Source organism: Tiliqua scincoides, chromosome 1 (assembly GCF_035046505.1).
Source record: "Tiliqua scincoides isolate rTilSci1 chromosome 1, rTilSci1.hap2, whole genome shotgun sequence".
Classification (NCBI taxonomy): Eukaryota; Metazoa; Chordata; class Lepidosauria; order Squamata; family Scincidae; genus Tiliqua; species Tiliqua scincoides.
In genome coordinates, this window is record NC_089821.1 from 56,381,699 (window position 1) to 56,401,917 (window position 20,219).

General features: G+C 44.1%; 1 protein-coding gene across 1 annotated transcript in view; it reads left to right on the forward strand.

Moving 5' to 3' along the window:
- The first annotated feature begins 8,607 nt into the window (after positions 1 to 8,607).
- Positions 8,608 to 20,219, forward strand: part of DUSP8 (dual specificity phosphatase 8) — a 107,422-nt gene continuing 95,810 nt past the window's right edge. The window contains exon 1 of the mRNA XM_066610121.1: positions 8,608 to 8,783. The gene's annotated coding sequence lies outside the window, so the exon portion shown is untranslated. The remainder of the gene's footprint in view (positions 8,784 to 20,219) is intronic.

The following is a 20,219-nucleotide window of genomic DNA, read 5'->3' on the forward strand; positions in this document are numbered from 1 at the left end:
AGTACTAGAAGATTCAATAAGAATGTAGAAGATTCCGGCTGAGTGAGAGAGAGAGAGAGAGAGAGAGAGAGAGAGAGAGAGAGAGAGAGAGGTCTTCTGAGCAGTCATTACATGATTGAGCAGACAGCTCCTTGCACTGGCCACTTGCATCAGGAGGACCCCAGCAGTGGTGCCATCTGCATTTTGTTTTAAGGCTCGGGCCTGCAAAGTCTGAATAGTAGACAGGGCTAAGAGTCATGGATGATATCCACCTTGCAAGGAACTTTGATTTCAGAGGGGTTGCTTTGGCCAAGCTTCCAATCTTCAGTGGACCCTTTGGTCTCCCATCCACCTGCCTACTCTTCCGTGTCATCACATTCCCCCGTCCCTGGTCTTGTTTCCTCTTTCTCTGCCACTTTTGCCATGTCACTCTCTACCCTTCTCATTCCAAAAGGCCCGCAGGGAAAGGCAGAAGGACACAGTAGTAGCATGTGCTAATTGGCCTTCCCCAGGCAGTACATGCAGAAAAGGAGGTGCATGGAAGGTGGGAAGGTGGGGTCCATATTGCAGTTCTTGACAACTATTGCTCTAGGGCAGAGGTGAGAGACTGGACTACATCTAAAGAGTACGTGACGGTATGTGAATAAGGCAGCCACTGCATGTTGGCTGCACAGGGAGATGCACATGATTGAACTTGCCCCTATGCTTTATCATTCCCATATGGCCTACAGTTGCATGAGACCATACTATATGAAAGTTGCTCCCACGCAGAAATAGCTAAACGGGAAGGAGGCCCAAATCCCACTAAGGAGACTTATCAGTTTCTTTTCTTGATCCTCTTGTGACAACATTGACATGTTAACTCTAAGTTGCCTAAGCACAATTCCTCTGGACAGAACTTTTAATAGCGGAAAGCGCTTCACAAATATAATATGAGAAATCCATTATACATGGGTGCCATGCCTACATGTTTTTCCCTCTCTTAGAACTAACAGTAGCTTCTGGGGGCAATTTAGATCAGGGGAATGGTTGAGGAGGAAGGACTTAAGCACTCTTTTCTTCCCGTGCCATTTCCCTGCTCTTCAAAACAGATGCAAAGCAAAGATGCAAAGATCTTTTATATGAATCTCCTGCATTAAATCTAGTCTGACCCTCAACTGGCTTTGGAAAACATTTTGCTCAAGCTGAAGGCTGGAAGCCAGGGACACAAGTAGCTGCTCTGCCTTTAGGAAGTCTGTCAAATATTGTTTAAATAAATAATAAATGTTTTCAGACTCAGAGACAGTTATTTTGTAGAATTTTGCAGAGGTGTGATGAAATGGAAAAAAAGGATATTCTCTCCAAATCTAATCTAAAATAGCAAGGCTAATCTGCAAATAAGCCAAAAGATTATCAAAGCAGTGTAAAGTCAGTTTAAAACTACACTGATTTCCCCTGCCCCACTCCCACCAGCATATACTGACCTCTTTTATATATCAAACAAACTACATTGCAGAATATCCCCCACCTTCTCTTGCAGGAGAAAGGTTGCTTTTCAATAAAATAGGTACCCTTGCAGTTTTGAATAGGTACCCACAGTGTTTTATTTTTATGCAGCCAAGTCATATAACTCCTCAGCTGATTTACAGTGTCAGTTTCACATGAAAAACACAAAGTAAGGAAGGTAACAGAAACAGAAATAAGACATATTCTATATTCTTTGTTGAATACACCATAGTTCTTTAATATCATGGTTGGAAAAGAACACAAGAATCACCATGCATGATCAGAACAAAAGCTGCTGTTAACATAGCATTCTTTCTCCAACAGCAGTCAACCAAATATTTCAGGGAAATTCATGATGGTGGAGATGAGCTTGAAAACAGAGCCTGAAAGGCCCAGAACACAGATAAATGAATTCATCTGGGGGATTCAACTCATCTGATGATTTTCTTTTTAGAAACACCGGAGGCTGGCAACACAAATTGAATAGGTATAATTGAATAGGTGACGCTACAAGAGGCAGAGGCAAAAGTGTTTGAAATCAACTGGCTACTTCTCCTTACTCAAGCATCAAAATATAAGTTTAAAAAGCTAGTTGGGAGTGCTGAGAAAACAATAATTCACTTGTGTTTAGCACATCTAAGGTTTTAAGACATAACAGTCAGAAATAATGGGTTTTGCAAAACTTCATCAATCAACTGCAGCTTTTGAAAGTCCAACAGGATTCATGATTTGATCAATCAGAAAATATGAGGAATCCCATCCTATATGAATATCATTGAGATTCATTTAAGCATGTGGTTAAATGAGTGCACATTTATTTCAGTGGAATTTAGGTAATGTAACATACTATGTGTTGCACATGGATAACTCATTTAACCAATTCACAAGATCACAGGAACAAATTGCATACAGGTTGAGACTAATTATTCGCGTGCGTTCCAAGCACTCACGTGGATAACAAAAAATGCACTATAACAAATCAATTTTAAAAATCACTTTGCTCCAGTGATTGAAAAACAGCCTTGCGGACCTTTTGACTCTAAGATAAGACAATCCATCAGCACTTCACTCAGCCCCTCCCTTCACCAATGCAAAATGATCACCTTTCTTTCACATACTGGGGGAAGGAGGGGTCTGCAGGCCAGTCAAGGATTGATGGATTGTCAGCCAGCTGCCCTCTCTTTCTCTCTCTCATTAAGGAGGCTATTGTTAAAGGACTGTTCAGTTTTTAAAACTGATTTTAAAGGGGTGCATTTTCCCCTTCTCCAGGGATCAGCACATTCCTTCTCATTTGCAGGGTCCATTTGTGTTGAGTCAAATCCGTGTATAAAAATCTGTATATAAATAGGCTGGACATGTATTATAGCCCAATCCTAACCAACTCTGGTGCAGCGGTGCCACATGGCCTATGCTGTATCCAGCACTGAAACTGGGCAGGTTGGAGATCTCCTCAGGGTAAGGAAACATTTGTTCCATTACCCTGTGTCGAGCCCCAGTCTACCCAACGGGGCTACTTGGATCTGCACAACTAATTTGCTTGCACAAGTGCAGGAAGCCCTGTGTAAGGCTTTCAGGCCTGGGATGGGGGTTAGGATATGTTATGGTGCCTCCTTTGTCATCCCTGCTCCCATGAACCTCCTCTCCACCTTCCCCATGCCCCAAAACAGTCCCTGTCCACCTCTGTACCATCCTCCTATCACCCTCTCCTGCTTCTGCATCAATGGACATTTATTTATCTATCTATTTATATTCCACTTTTCACCATTTTTCCGTATGGTGGTTATTATATGATTTTTAAAAACCATGTAACTTAGAAAATCAACAATAAAAATCAAATAGCAGACAGACAAAGCAAACAGAGTAGAATAATCAAGAAGTCAACAGAGGTGGAAAAGGGTTGACATACCCCAAATGCTTCCTACAAGAGGGAGTTGTAGAGTCTAGGGTCAATAGTGAGAAAGTTTTTTTCTCTGTGCACATCAGCTTAGCCTCAACAAGTGATGGCGCACAGTGCAGAGTCCCTTCAGCAGATCTTAATCAATGGGCACTTAGGAAAAAGTAGTCTTTGAGATACCCATGGTCTAAACCGTGGTTATGGTGAGACCGACTAGTCAGCGGATGACCCAGCAGCATCTGACAGACAACCTTTGGGAACAGAAAGCTTGAATAGATGGTCCTTTGCTCTGAACTTGCATTCTTGGTAACTAAAAAAAAGTGGTTTTTTATTTTTTTGGGTAGGCTTGTATAATATTTCATTGGAAAATAAAAGAAGTAGAAACACATATGCTTGATACCAACAGAAAAGAACAATAAATTTATGTTTACTCTGTTAAAAAAGGCATAAGGAAGCATTTTATCTTGATATTGTTCCAAAACTGTACAAATAAAGACCATTTTTCTACAAATTGCTCCAAATTGAAAAATTGAAAACTAATTACAATTTGAAAACCACTTACATAATGTGTTGATTTTTAAACCAGTAATGTGATTCTCCATATTTCTTTCAACCAAAACATTGGTGTTGGGATTTTGGATGGTTTCCATGCTGCAACTGTTAAAATTCTTCTTGCCACCAGGTTTGTTACCAACTCCATATCTGTCTGCTCCACATATTCTGCATATTTGGACACTGTCAAAAAGATGGGGAAACAATCTCCCTTTGAAGCCAACCGCCTCCAATATACATCTGATAAGTATGGATAAACTGCACGTAATCCATGAGGAGGTTAGATATCATTGTGATATCAAAATAATTTTCAAGTCTGTTGAAATAGATTTAGGCAATATATTTTGTAATATCCAAACACACTCATTTGATGATATTATTCAGGGTTTTTAATTTAGATTCAACAGGGATAGAGGTGAAGTTATTCCAGTGGAAGGGAGGGGGTCAAAATTCTCTGCACATTTTAAATATAGTCCACATTTCATTAAAAATGTATTTCAAGGGTATTTGTTGTATTACTTTTTATTACTTCAGAATAACTATAGCAGTCTTATCAACAGACAACTTCTTTACGCAGAAAGATGTCTGCCTTTGGCATGCATGCCAAGCAGCTAGGCCTCTTGAATCATTTACAGCAATAGCCAAACACTGTGCAATGTCAGGGGCAGCCCAATCCTAACTTATGCTGAAGCAGGCAGGTCAGCCTGCCTGTGCTGTATCCAGTGCAAGTTTCAGGCAGCCAGGGGCAAGGCAAATGATTCCTCTTACCTTGGGAAGAGCCACTGTGGTCCCAATGGAGGTACTCAGATCCATGCCACCTGTGGAGGGGGCACAAATCCGAGCAGCCTGGAAATGCCCTGGGCTGCCCAGGAACAGGGTCAGGATCCAGCATAACTGCCGGGTCCTGGCCCCACCTCCTGCTCCCCACCCACCGGCCTCTGTAAACGCCTCCCTCCCGCCTCCTCCTCGCCCTCCCCATGCCCCCTCCCAGACCCCTGCGCCAGCTGAGCTCGGCCAACACAAACCTACCTTTCCCTGAGGCCAGCATTGGCGTGGGGAGGCCAGTGCGTGTCCTAGTGATGGCCTCCCTCCTCTCCTACTGGCGTAAAAGTGCTTTATGGCACTTTTGTGACACCGGTGGGTCGGCGCAAGGAACTTGCATCGGCCCATCTCCTTTTTAGGATTGCACCCTGAGTTGTACAGAAGGACAGGTGCTCCCAAGAAATAATCACATGAAACCTTATTCAGAAACACAGGTGAATGGACAATGCCACATGGTGCCTTTTTCTGTAATCCTACTTCTCATAGACCTCCTGACATTCCAGACCATAGTGTGCCACTAACAGAGGAGAGGTGTACTGCAGTAATGTGACTATGGTGCTGGCCAAAAAATGATAGAGGGTTCAAATGTAATGACTAGTCAGGACGAAAACCTGAGGAAAATCCATCCAGGAGGAAAGCCCATGTAGTGAGCATGGCCCTATGGAGCATCACTCAATAGCCATCTATCACCCACTCATTAATCATGGTTCTTCTTTCTGCTTCAAAAGAGATGACCAAATGATGATATCATAATAGTCATTATCAAGTTGAAGGATATGAGAAAATCACTATTAGCCATCTCTGACACTATTGTTTCTAAAAAAAGGCATGATTTGTGAAGAAGTCCTCTCACTATTTGAACATCAATGTAATTCAGCTCACTTGAAGCCTTTAAAGGTGTTTAAACTGGCATGACCAAGTTTCCAATATTGCAAAAGTTATATACCAGAAACCGGCATATCTCTCAATTGCAAGGATAATATTGAACCTCACGTTTTGGGTTTAACTGATTTGTTCAACATGGGCTGTATTCTGGTTCAGCAGTGAATTGTCTTTTAAAATGACACCATCCTCTTGTTTTCTCCCAGAATCCTCAGTGTCGCTTGGTAACATTTTTAAATAATTGCTGCATTGTGGCCGAAGCTTACACCAGTTCAGTAATGCAAGTTAAATGAGAAACGTTTGCTAGGTGACTCTGAGTGCATCTCTTATGACCTGCAACTGAGAATACCGCTAAGGGCCCTTTCTTCTTACAATGCAATGCTGTCCCACATAGATGTCAGCATTTGTCCACCTGCTTTCTGTGAGATTGGGGAGAATAAAGTTAAATACAGATTAGATGCAAGCCTGGCTATGCCTATGTGGGGATTCTGGAACCTCAGTATCCATTTCCAATGGTGAACTCTTCCTTTCTGGCACAGTATCCCCAGGGAACAGCCATCTGCCAACAGCCTTCATGAGAACAAGGCTTACATCACTGAAGGGCTGATTATGCAGTAAAACTGGTGAAGTCAGAACGGACTTTTGCCTTTGACCAAATGGACCAAAGTTGTTGGAGGAGCTGTGTATTGTTCAAGTGAGAATCCAAAGGGAATCCTTAAGGGCAGAAAGGGGCCTTGGGCCTAAAGATAAGAAAACCAGAAGATGAGAAAACCAGGCCTGAAGATGAGAAAACCAGTTTGTGATTCAGATGGGTTAAGAAAGAAGCCAACGTCTCAGCCTCCATTTCAACAGGATTCAGATGCATTACATGAGAGATCTGGAGCAAACTAATCAGCTGGGCAGCAAATGGAGGCATCCAAATGCACAACTAGTAGCTGTAAAACAACTATACTGAGGCAATTTGTAGGGGACATATTTAAATGTGTGTGAGTGAGGGGGAGAGGACACTCTATAATGTACCTTATTACACAGTCTCACCTTTGATTTATTAAAGGCTTTCTGTTACGTTTCTGAGAGCGCAATTCTAACCAACTTTCCAGCACAGAGGTAACAGCAACACAGCTCCAAGATAAGGGAACAAACTTGCCCTTATCTTGAGGAGACCTCCACGATTGCCCCCCAACTGCAGGATGCAGCACATGCCCCATTGGCACAGCTATGTCAGAGCTGGAATGTTGGTTAGGATTTGGGCCTAAATCATTTAGGAGAGGCACAGACTCACTCTAAAATAATTGTGAAGAACGCTTTAAAAAACCTGCCCCCCCCCAATTAAAGGATCAAATTCTTATTTAAAAAATCTTATTGAATGAAGCACCCTTTGCTTTAAAAAAAGAAATCCCCACAAATATTAAAAGGGACTTCCCATCCTCTGTGTGAGATCACAAGCAATCACAGCAGCTTTGCTGTGTGAATCACAGCACCCTGACATATCAATTGAGGCTGCAATACTAAACAAACTGACTTGGAAGTAAATGCCAATCAACTCTGTGGGACTTACTTTTGAGAAAATAATGCTTAGGACTGCACTGTAAAATTCTTCCTGTGATGCCACAGTGTGTGTCCAAGCCATTTATTTGGCAGTAAGACCCAAATACACTGTGGAGGGCAGTGGAGGAACTTGGAAGGCTTATTTGGCCCTCTTCTGTACAGTCATGAGGAGAATAGGGAAGGTGTCCGGTTTAAAACAAAAAGTAAAATTAAAAAATTTCTTTACAGAGGATCAGTTTAAAAACCTAGAAATGTATAGTGATAAAGACAGGCATATGCTAAACTGTGGTCTGCACTAGGCAGGAATTTGGGAAGGAACTCCCCCTCCCTCCTTTCCTTTATCTCACATTCCTCATGCATTTTGGATTAATAGAATGATAGCATTATGTGTGTAAATCTCATGTAAAATGTTACTGGCTGTAATATCTGTGGCAGAAGAGACCGTCCCTGAAGTATATAGCACATACCTAGAAAAGGAGGGTGTAGAACAATTGTGAGAAAGGTACTGGTTAAAAGGGTGATGGTGATGATTAAAAATGTCTTTAATATATGACTGTTTTGGGATGATTGACAGTTGGAACACAACCCTGGAAATGAATTGCCTACCCCTGGATTACAGATTACATTTAACTCATGCATACCCACCTTGACACTTCTGTGAGAACGCCCCCAATATTGTTATTAGCATTAACTCCTCTTATCCTCTTAAGAATATCATCGAGGCATCAACTGAGCTCCTTTTCTACACAGAAAGCACAGCTGAGATTTTTAATACAGTATAAGGCTACTGTATATTCTTATTGGAGATCATCACTAGGAATCCCTTCACTCTAACCCAGACTGGATTTGAAAATCTTAAACCTGCTTCACTTAGTAGCCAGCAAGCAACCAATACAGCTGCCTGGCGGGGGGGGGGGGGGCTTTCCCTGTGCTGAACAGCAGGGTTGATCTGCGCGTTGGTGAGAGGAGACTGCGACAATAAATGACACATTGATTTAGAATGAGTGGCTTGTTACACTGCTGCATCCCTGCACCAGCTTCCTCCACCAAGGCAGGGGCATTTCCCTTTTAAGAGCCTGCAAAAGTGGTAGAGAATGAAGTCGAGGAGGGAAATCTAGGCCATTGCCCCTTTTAAGCTGCAATTCTGCCTGCCTGTCTCCCTTTAATCTGCACCCAAAGCCCCAGGATCAGAGGCTGACGTCATCCTGCCCCTGAGCCTCCCTCTCTGATTGGCTGGGGGTGACGTCAGGTGCTTTTTTTCAAGGCATGACCTCATCCTCAGTTCATTTTTAGTTCTAAAGTGCAACCTTCTGTCTTCCTGCATCCCTTCAGTCCTGTTAATGCTTATCTGTATTCCCCCCCCCCTTGTGCAGGGATATGCCTCCTGCTTAGTTCCTGGGCTGGCATGATGAGTGCATTTCGGTGTGGCTGCATGTGCCTGTTTACAGAGGGCTAGAACTTGCATCATCAGCACTAGTCTCCAGCCTTCTCAGAGCTTTTCCCAACTGAGCCTCTCCTCCTTGTGGTTCATCATCCTGGCGAATGTGCAGACCTTTGCAACAACCTGGAACATTTCGGTGGCTTTGAGCCCCGGCTGCAGTGCAGAGGAAGGACCAGGAAGGTAAGTGTGATGAAGTGGGGGGGCACCTCGCGTGGGTGGCGGTGCCTGGGCTTCCTCATCTCGGTTAATGACTGCAGAGTGCTGCAGTACGGTAGGTGGAATGCGGGGCTGGGACCTGAAGGGGTCCAAAACCAAACTGCAGTGTGCCTAGGATTTTAGGATGCTTCTTGGGCTTTCCATGGCAGGGCACGAACGCCGCATGCAGGGGGAGATTTCCTGTATGTGGCATTAGTGTTGGATGTGTGAGAATTATTGCAGTTTCCTGATCTGTGCGTGTGCATACATACGGTGCAGCATGATGAATGTGAAAGGTGAAGGGGGGTGCAAGAGGGAAGGCGAGGTACTGAAGCTGGAGGGGGCACTGGGATTTTGTAAAACGATGCCTCCTGTTTGCAGGAGAGCGTGCAAAACGATTCCTGCACGCACACCAAGATGCGCAGGAGATAGCTGTGATGCAGTGGAGAGAGAGAGAGAGCTGCAGCCAGCGAATCACAGGTTTATGACGTGTATTTAAGTAACAGGAGGATTAAAGAGAGCCTTTCCGATGACTGAGGGTCAGTCCAAGAGCAGAGCCTTGCCAAGGGGACGGGCGATCTGGGCGCCTGTGCGTTTCTGCGCACTTGTAAGCGGGGTGGCATTGGAGGGGAGCCAGGTGAGGCAGAGCTTCCCCGCCGTAGTCCTTCCAAAAGCGGAGCGCATGTGCTTGCGCATCTCACAGGGCGGCGGCGCTGCTTTTCGAAGGATTACGGCGAGGAGGCTCTGCCTCACCTGTCGCCCCTCCGCCGACCCTCCCTGGAGCGGAGGCGTGTGTATGGGGTATATGTTGGTGTTAAGGGATCGCCTTTATACCAGATGGGCTTTCAAGGCAGATCAAGGGAAGAGGAGAGTGCCCAAGGCTTTCTCTTAGTGAGGATGTGTTGAGTGTGGTGGTGTGTTGGAGCTTTCCTCCTTGATCTTCGAGGGTGGTAGTGGTAGCAAGCAGCCCTGTGGTTTCCTGGAGATGAAAGACACTGGTTTGCTGCCGGATGTTGCCCTTGAGGATGGGGAAGAACTCAAGTAAACAGCCTCTTCTTACCTTTCCCCTTCGAGCATGCCTGCTAGAGAACAGCGCCAAAACAACAACAACCAGCTTGCGAATTGAGGCTGCAATCCTATCCATACTTTCCTGGGAGTAAGTCTCATTGACTCTAATGGGATATACTTCTGAGTAGACATGCATAGGATTGGGCTCTAAGATGTTCGCAAAACCATTTTAAAAAAATGAACAGGAACTCCTTCTAAGCAACTTTGTTTGTCTTGGGGTTTAGCATTTGATAGTTCAAAAAAGAAATCAACCCCAAACAAACAAACAAAAAACCCATGGGAGGTGGAACCCTGCACCTCAAGAGTCTGATCCAACCCCTACTGAGATCAGTAGCAAAACTCTCCTTTCAAAGACCAGGATTGTGGGGAGTGTCTTGATGCCTGTGTTGCTGGGGTGAGGATTAGAAGAAGGCAAAGGTCCTGATTCGGGCCCCACTGGCACTGAACAGGCATAGTAAAAACCTTTCTCTTGACTTGTTTCAGATCGACAGGCTCTTGCTTATGTCTCTCTTGCAGGATCTTTATCAAGGTGAATCCAAGTTTATACCAGCCTAACACAGTCTCAGTTTTATAGTACTGCAAGCTGGAGACTTATCCTTTTGGGTAACTTAAAACCCTCAGTATTATAGCCCAGAGGAATTTACACCATATTTTGCAACAGTTTAACTTTATTATTAAATTTGTCATAACCCAGATGAAGTCCACTGGCCAAACTGCAAGTGTTTGGTTGGGGGAGAGCTCGTAGAAATGTTGCAGTCCAGAACATGATTCTTTTTGGCAAATAGATGGAGTTTATTGTTAGGAGTTCAGAACATCCCAGCAACCCTTTGAGATAGGAGAGGCTCAGTGGGCAGAAAGTGGCAGGTGGGTTTCTCATAACCAAATCCAGCATTGTAGCCACTGCACCACTGCTGCTGCTTGAGACATGTTCATGACAGTCAGGCTATTGCCGCACACAGTACAAAAATACAGTCCAGTCTTTCAGGCCAATTGTGTGCATATATGAATATGGGATAATAAGTGGGAGAAGACTGTATAAACTGCATGCATGTCCTTCTTCATGTAGAAATGCAAAATAGGACTTTTAAGTGTCATGGAGGAAAATGCTTGTGGTTTCTCACAAAGCCTAAGTATGAATGATCATTGCATCCAAGTGTGCTGAGAAGACAGCAATACAGATGTTGAGTTTGTGAGTGAATAATAGCTGAGTTAATGCCTAAAATGAGATGGGGAAGGGCTCAAATCCCCCAGTGGTCTTACTAATAAATGACCCTTCCCCAAATTCCATTGGTACACTTGCAGACCATTCACAGCACACCGATGTGCCATGGCACAATGGTTGAAAATGTCTGTGCTGGGAGAATGGAATTAGTCACAGCAAGCCACATGGAGATGGTGTCACTTTCCATGCTGAGTATTACTAGTCTGAATATCTAGCAGCAATATGCACAGGTGAAGAATGATTGACGGGAGGGGGGAAGGGAGCTTATAGTAACTGTAGTACCCTGAGCTGGTAGGCACTTCTTTCTGGAATTTGAATTCCCTATTCCCACTATCAGTTTGGCACCTCAACTGCAGCTCCTGTCACTTGGGGAAAGCACTGCCCAGAAATAGCATAAGGCCGAAATGCTATTCACACTTTCCTGGGAGTAAGCCCCATTGTAAGCAATGGCACTTACTATTAAGTAGATACACACACATTACTTACATTGCAGTCCTATATATAAATGCAGCATTGAGTTATATGAGGCAAGGCAATCCGTGTCCAGAGGCTTCGCAGTCCAAGGTAGATGTGGGACAAAGGTGAAGGTGGAAAAGCTTGCTTGATAATGGAATAGCAGTAAGGGGACAGTTTTATATCTCATGTTGAAAAGGATTGTGTGTCATAAGAACATAAGAACAGCCCCACTGGATCAGGCCATAGGCCCATCTAGTCCAGCTTCCTGTATCTCACAGCGGCCCACCAAATGCCCCAGGGAGCACACCAGATAACAAGAGACCTCATCCTGGTGCCCTCCCTTGCATCTGGCATTCTGACATAACCCATTTCTAAAATCAGGAGGTTGTGCATACACATCATGGCTTGCACCCCATAATGGATTTTTCCTCCAGAAACTTGTCCAATCCCCTTTTAAAGGCATCTAGGCTAGACGCAAGCACCACATCCTGTGGCAAGGAGTTCCACAGAACGACCACACGCTGAGTAAAGAAATATTTCCTTTTGTCTGTCCTAACCCGCCCAACACTCAATTTTAGTGGATGTCCCCTGGTTCTGGTATTATGTGAGAGTGTAAAGAGCATCTCCCTATCCACTCTGTCCTTCCCCGCATAATTTTGTATGTCTCAATCATGTCCCCCCTCAGGCGTCTCTTTTCTAGGCTGAAGAGGCCCAAACGCCGTAGCCTTTCCTCGTAAGGAAGGTGCCCCAGCCCCATAATCATCTTAGTTGCTCTCTTTTGCACCTTTTCCATTTCCACTATGTCTTTTTTGAGATGCGGCGACCAGAACTGGACACAATACTACAGGTGTGGCCTTACCATGGATTTGTACAACGGCATTATAATACTAGCCATTTTGTTCTCAATACCCTTCCTAATGATCCCAAGCATAGAATTGGCCTTCTTCACTGCTGCCGCACATTGGGTCGACACTTTCATCGACCTGTCCACCACCACCCCAAGATCTCTCTCCTGATCTGTCACAGTCAATGTCAATGGACTATTTCTCTACAAGGTACAAGGAAAACACTAACTGTTTTGTTCATAGATCCAGCTAGTTGTGTCTGTAGCTAGCAGGATTTTTAAAGCCCACTTAACTGGATGTGCCGAAACAAGTGACTCCCACGCTACCTTCCTTATGAGGAAAGGCTATGGTGTTTGAGCCTCTTCAGCCTAGAAAAGAGACGCCTGAGGGGGGACTTGATTGAGACATACAAAATTAAATACACGTCTTATGTTTCTTACGTTTCTTATCAAGCTATACCGGTAGCAGTTCTCAGACTGTTTAACCTGGGAATGCCTTCTGAAGTGGTCGTGTAGAAAAGCAGCTAAAAGAGAAATCTGTGACTCCCACAAATCCATTCCAACTTGCTTTGGCCATGAACTTTCTCTCCACCCCCTCCCCATCTATGGTAACAGGGGTCAATTATGCCAGCCTACCTGACATTATCTTATAACGAGAAGTGGGGGGAAAAGATGGTGCTAATTAAATAAAAACACATAACACTGCTTTATACACTTCTAATTATTGTAAAAAAAAATTGCTTTTTTTTTGGCTTTTTTATTATTTAATGGGGGTGCATGGGTAATGACTGGGGCTGTGTCTGCTGACACTATACCACCTATATGATGTACCTAGTACAATTTTAAAGTTATTATAATTTATAATTATAATGTAAATTTTGAATAAAAACATGCAACACTGTCTTCTGCACTTCTAACTTTTGGAAAACACTGAAATCTGCAAAAAATTTATTTTCTCCCACCTCTACTTATAACTGCTCTGTACATGACAGGCAAAGATGCTCTCTCCCATGACACAGGAAAGCTCTCAGCCTTCCAAACCAGTAGTGTTGACATAGACCTGGGAAGATGGGGTTGGTTCATTACATTTGCACCCCACTCTTCCTTATAGCAGCTTGGAGCAGTGTCTTTTTAAGCTCACAGTAACCTGGTGAGGTGGATTTGTCTGAGAGATGGCTTTTATTTTATTTTAATTTTTCACTCGGGACCATTCAGTGAGCTCTATAGCTGAGCAGGGATTTGAATCTGTTTTCTTTCTATAAGCGAATGCTGATCTGATTGTTGTAGATCAGCAGGGGAGGGGTCGTACCTCAGTTGGCAAAGCACGTGCTTGGCCTGCAGAAAGTTCCAGGTTCAATCCCTAACATCTCTAGGTGGGCGGAGAAATACAGATAATATTGATCTAAGTGGACCAATGATCATAAGGCAGCTTCAGTCTACCAGTGCACTGCCACATTGACTGACTTGTAAACAATCCTCCCTTTATAGCACAATTATGTGATCTGTTTTTGCTAGCTGGGGTGCCTTATGCTCTCAGCATGATGCACCTGTGGATCATGAAGATAGGTGGGCATGTCAAGACCATTGCATTGCTCTGTAAATCTCCAAAGGAGTAGTAGCATTCTGAACATAGTCCACTGAAGGTGAATCTAAAAGCTGTAGTTGCAGGCGAGCATTGACAGGAGAGAAGCAGGCCTTTCTCTCCTGCATGAGAGCTGCTCGAAGGCAACGTCTCTTCTGGGCCACAGTGGGAAATGGGATTCTGGACTAGATGGGCCTTTGGCCTGATCCAGCAGTGCTTTCTTTGTGTTAACATATATGTGCACATGCTGATGCATTCACAGCTTGCATAGCTAAATAAATAAATGGTTCCTTGTCCCGGGAGGACTCACAGTCTTAAAAAGATGCAGAAGAAACACCAGCAAGCAGCCACTGCAAAAGATGCTGTGCTGAGGTGAAGAGGGACTTCATATACAGTAGTGTATGAAAGTAAGCAGTATAAAGCTGCAGAAATACTCCAGTGACACTTGGAAGAATGCCAATTGCCTCATTTCTAAGGTGCCGTTCCTAAATAGAAATACCTGTAGTATTCCTGAGGCAAAGAATGAGAAAGTGGCTCGGATAGGTAATAGTTCACACTGACAGAGCAGAGTGGAATGAATGCAGTATGACCATCTCTGGCCTGAAGACTTGCACACCTTGCTATCATGCTCCTTCTAATTTCACACCCTGAAATCTTTACATGTGGACAACCCAGTCCTATGCTGCCGAGTGCCAGTGTTGTGGCCGTGGTGCTGGGTGTTGTAAAAGTGCCATAAAGCACTTTTTGGGACCCTGGGAGTAAGCATTGTTGACAGAAAGGCCTGTGCCATCCCACAGGTGCTACATCCCACCTGATGGCCATAGGAGCAGGTAATGCTGCACCGGGAGGCAGGGGGAGGGTGTTCCAGAGGCAGGGAGGGAGCTATTCAACCCAGGGGCAGGGATGATGGAGCAGGCCTCCGCTATATCCTAACCCCCATCCTGGGCCTGGAAGCCCTACGCAGAGCTACTTGGTTCTGTGCCAGCAATTTAGCTGGTGCAGATCCAAGTAGCCCTATTGAAAAGGCCTGGGCCTTGACACCTCCCATCTACTGAGATCCAATGCTGGATGCAGCGTGGGCCTGGCAGCTGTGCCAGTATTGATAGGATTGGGCAGTTACTTGGAACTGAGACTTGGAATCCTAGGCATGCTTACTTAGGAGTAAACACCACTGGTGGGACTGTCTTTTGACTAAACTGCGCTGGAAGCTGTCCATCACTTCCCATACAAATGAGAGAGAACTGTGAATTAAATTGTCTCTGCAAAATTAAACATATACACCCCATTGTGATATTTCCAAAGCATTAAAATAGCATAAATGCACATTTATGTTCTAATGGAGTTAGCAGTGCAAGCATGACACTTCTACCTAGGTCATCTCCTTGATTGCAATAAGTAGGGATCACCTGTTCTACATTGTATGTACTGTGGGATCAATATGACTGCAGTTTTCTCAATCTCTAGTCTTGTTTGGGCAGCTTACCAGTTCATCAAAATAGTTCAGTTACAGTTAGCCAGACGGGTGAGTCTATAATTGGAGAGACCTAGGTTCAAAAACTGTCTAAGTAGTGACCTACCATAACCAACTTCTCAGTATTTTGAGGCTAAAAAGGAGGGACTCTTGTGTGCCACCCTGAGATTCTCAGAGGGAAAGTGTAATAGAGGAAGAGTGTAATAGTGATGTAGGTTTTCTTGAAAATTTTGTAACTCAGAATGTTCCAGAAATATTTTTAGTGTCATAAATTGAGTAGGATCTGATTTAGCACACTTGTACTATGTGATCAACATAACTCACAACAGGAACTTAAACACAGGACCGCTGCTGGGATTGGTATTCCCTTTTATTGATGTTTCCAGGAACATCAATAAAGAGAAATACCACTCCCAGCAGTGGTCCTGGGTTTCTGTTTTAATTTATCCCTTCTTTACCCTGGGTGAGAACATGGTAATGAATAAATACATTAAAATATAATGCAGGTGCCAGGAAAGATGGAAATGATAAATGGGTTTGAATCAACACATCACCACTTACATGATAGATACACAGTAATATTGGAAAGTGTACAAGAAGCATAGGCGACATTGGAATTTTTTTTTTAATGTTTTCTTGATTCCTGCTCTTGCTTCTGCCTAGCCAATATAATCTTCTGTAATTCTTCCTCTCCTGGACTTCCTCTCCAGTATCCAAGACACCATCTTTTCTTCAATTTTTAAACTTCTTACAGTTCTCTTTGCCAAGAGTGAGGCAGGCTTGTGTGTTGCAGGGATGTCAAATTCATTTCATACAGCAGGCTAAATTCATGGCGCCTGCTGAGGGCTGGAAGTGACATCATTAAGCAGATGATGGCCAGAAACCAGCACTTTGCAGATAAAGTGTTCCTGCATCAAAACAAATAATGTAAGAGAAAATATGCAAATCTTGATCATATTTTCAAGATATAGGAGAGCCCAACTATCACACAGTGCTTTTAGTTGCACTGTTTCCACCAAGATGACACTTTGTAGCTTGGCTGGTTAGTGGTGCTCTGCAAAGTGACACCTCAGCAGTGTCTCCCTCTCTCCCCTGTATTGGTATATCCCTTCCTTGTAGGGTTCCTTATCTTCTGAGGTCTCCTTCCTTCTCTGTCTCCCAGAACCTTGGCAGAAGTGGCACTGCTGAAATGGCAGTGCTGGGAGAACCCATTATCACATGGGCTAGATAAAGAGCTTCTACGGGCCATATCCAGCCCACAGGCCTTACGTTTGACATCCCTGGTGTATTGCCCTACTGATCCAGGATAATGTGAAAGATATCTTCTGTTTCCTGGAGCGTAACTGCTATGTGCATAAGAGAGCAGGAAAGTTTTTTGTCATGAGTTTTAAACCGCTGATTGGTATTGTAGTCATTTTCAAATTTTGATTATTGGCTTCTATAGAGATACTTGGGTCCTCCATTTGTCTTGGCTGTCAGCCTGCCTTTGAATTTGGCTTGCTCCATGTTGAACTAATTTGATGTCAAGCTGTTCAGTAGGTATGGCTCATAGATCGTGCCAATGTTGGTAACTTGCATGAAAATAGAAACTAACAAGCCCTTGTAACTAACTTATCAGATTCCTAGTGCAGCAGTTCTCAAACTTTTAGCACCAGGACCAACATTTTAGAATGAGAATCTGTCAGGACCCACCGGAAATGATGTCATGACCGGCAGTGAATAAATAAATGCTGTGTGCTGAGTCTGGTCATTGGTCCATCTAGCTCAGTATTATCAACAGTGGCTGGTAGTAGCTCTCCAGGGTTTTAGGCAAGGGTCTAGTATAGTCCTACCTGGGCATGTTAAGGATTGAACCTGGGACCTCCTGCATGCAAACCAGGTGATCTTCACTGATCCATGGCCCTTCCCTGATACTCAGTGTCATGCTTCAGAAGGAATCTCTCCTTTATTTGTCTGCTAAAATCTGGCTTTCCTTTTTTGTCTCTTTGGGTCAGTTGCCATTTTTTTCTGCAGCCCCACCTCATAATAACATAAGAAAAGACTTGCTGGATTAGGCCAAGGCCCCGTCTAGTCTGGCTTCCTGTATCTCATAGTGGCCCACCAGATACTTCTGGGAGAACTCAAGACACCTGTATCCTGATACCTGTATCCTGTTGCCATTCCCTTGCATCTGGCATTCAGAGGTAGGCTGCCTCTAAAACCTGGAAGTTTCATTAAGTCACTGTGATTTGTAACTTGTGATGGACTTTTCTTCCATAAATCTGTCCAGTTTGCTTTTAAAAGCATTCAGGCCAGGTGGCACCTCCATCCTAGCATGAGTTTGAGCATATGGTTTGCCAACCGATCGCTATCTTAAGAGGCTGAAGTGAGATACCAAATTTGGAACGTGATTTTAAAACGAAAGAGAATTGATTCACATGGATTCCTGCAGCTTCAAGCATGATGCCTAAAAGATCAAGTTACTGAATGCATTCTCACTCACCTACTAGAGCTATTGGTAGGGTTGCAACTGACCAGAAAATAAACTAGCCTGTTCGGCTCCTGTGCCTTCAGTACACCAGCAGCATGGTGTACTGAAATCGGCAAGTACATCACTCAGGGCGCAATCCTAACCCCTTATGTCAGTGCTTTCTAGTACTGACTTAAGGGCAATGCAGCTCTGAGGTCAGGGAACAAACATTCCCTTACTTTGAGGAGGCCTCCGTGAGTGACACCCAACTGCAGGATACAGCACATGTCTCATTGGCACTGCTATACCAGTGCTGGAAAGCACTGACATAAGGGGTTAGGATTGTGCCCTCGGTGGCATAGTGATATAGATCAAGCTATTGTTAAAGGCACAGATGAAGAGACCTTTTAAAAAGACAGAATAGTTGGTGGCCCCCACCAGTGCTGGACAAACTTGCTTAACATTCATATTACATGTTACATAGTGGCAAGCCTGGGTTTGCCACTGAGTGTATAGTCAAAAAGGAATTGCAGCCAATGCCATTTAAGCTGTTCTTATGTGCTGTAAGTATTTTCAGCCATTTTTGTTGTGTTCATTCTTGTAGCTGCACATTGAAGCATTTTCTGGCACAATCCTATCATTGGGTTATGCTGTGCAGCAACTGCCTGGCCTAGGGTGTCACAATTGTGCCTTAATGCACATTGTGATGTCCAGAGAGTAAGCAGAGCCTCGGAAAAGGCCTGTGCTGTCCTGCCAGTATGTGATCTAGGTTGCATGCCCAACAAAGCAGATAAGCATCTGCCGGGCAGTGCAGGGGCTGGGGGAGGGCAGGAGGGGGTGTAGCAGAATGAGGAGACAGGGCAGATTGGACCCAGGAAGGGGGAAGGATCAGTGGTGCTCTTGCACACCAAATCCTATTCTCCCTCCCAGATTTGAAAGCATGATACAGGGATTCATGGACTTGCACTGGCCATTTGACAGGTGGAGATCTGTGTACCCCATTGAGCAGACTGGTAGCAGACCTTTTACATATGGTAAGAGGGGAAAAGCCCAATTATCCCAAGGAGACCTCCATCCTTCCTCTTCCCAACACAGTATACAGAGTGGACTGAGTGGCTCCACTGTACCAGTGCTGGTTAGGATTGGGCTGTGAGTTGCGCATGTTAAAATATAATGTGCAAAGTGGCCTTCCTGACAGACGTATGTAACTGAACAATAGCAAGAAAATTCTTTTCCAGAATTATGTGTCCCACTTTTAAATCAATTTTTTAAAGAACCTTCTGTTTTCCAGCAGAGGTAGCTAATAAATGAATGCTTTTTGCCAGCTGTTATATTAATAGTCCCTCTGGAGATCATCTGTGCTGGAATGTTTTGTCAAGTTCTTTAAACTAGGGTGGTGGAGGAAGAGATTTTATTATACAGGAAGGAAACTAGTCTTGCATCGTTAAGACCACCAGTAGGTGTTTGCTGATCTGGACAGCAAGGATGGATGGAGGAAGAACAATGACCTCTCCCATGTCTTTGAACTGAGCAAGCCTGGCAATTCTGTTGTAAATTCCAATTTTCAAGTTAAAATTCAAGAGTGGGCTTGTATCACAATGTTGCCCCCAACATCTGTATGCCAGATGTTCCTCTTGGCATGTGTGCTTTTATATAAAGATGGGGTACATAAGTAGGACCTCTCCACATTCCAAGATGATTTTGTCCTTGTGAAACTTTGAGGAAGATGTAGTCTCTACACATATTGGTACACGGTTGCTACTGGCTACACAGGAAGTTGGGCAGGTCTTCAACAGCATCAGTGAGCTGAATATTGGTCACATCTAGGTCAATTTGCTGTTTGGGTCCAGGAAGGGGAGGGATCGGTGGCGCTGTTGCATGCCAAATCCTATTGTTCCTCCCAGGCTTGAAAGTGTGACACAGACTTTCTGTAGATATAGACTATTTCTGTAGTCTTTTGCAGAGCCTCTGCTGGACTTCTAAGATAATGTTAGAAAGGGTAATGTTAAAAGTCCTGACAGTGGATTTTCTTTTAAAGTGTGGGAGTGGTCATACCTTAGAGCAGTGGTTCCCAAACTTTTTCATCTGGCAGCTCCCTTAACCTACTGGGCCATTGGTCGCAGCTCCCTAATAGGGCTACAATCCTATACATTGTATTGGGCAACGTGTTTTTTGCAATAATTCCACTGACTGGTTTCCATGGCTTCCTAGGGAGCCACGACTCCCCACTTTGGGAAAAATGAGCTTAAAGATCCACCCCTGGTAATGTGCTCAGAACCAAGTTAAATAATATTGGGCAGTTTTCTGTTACTCCAGAGGTAAGGCCCTG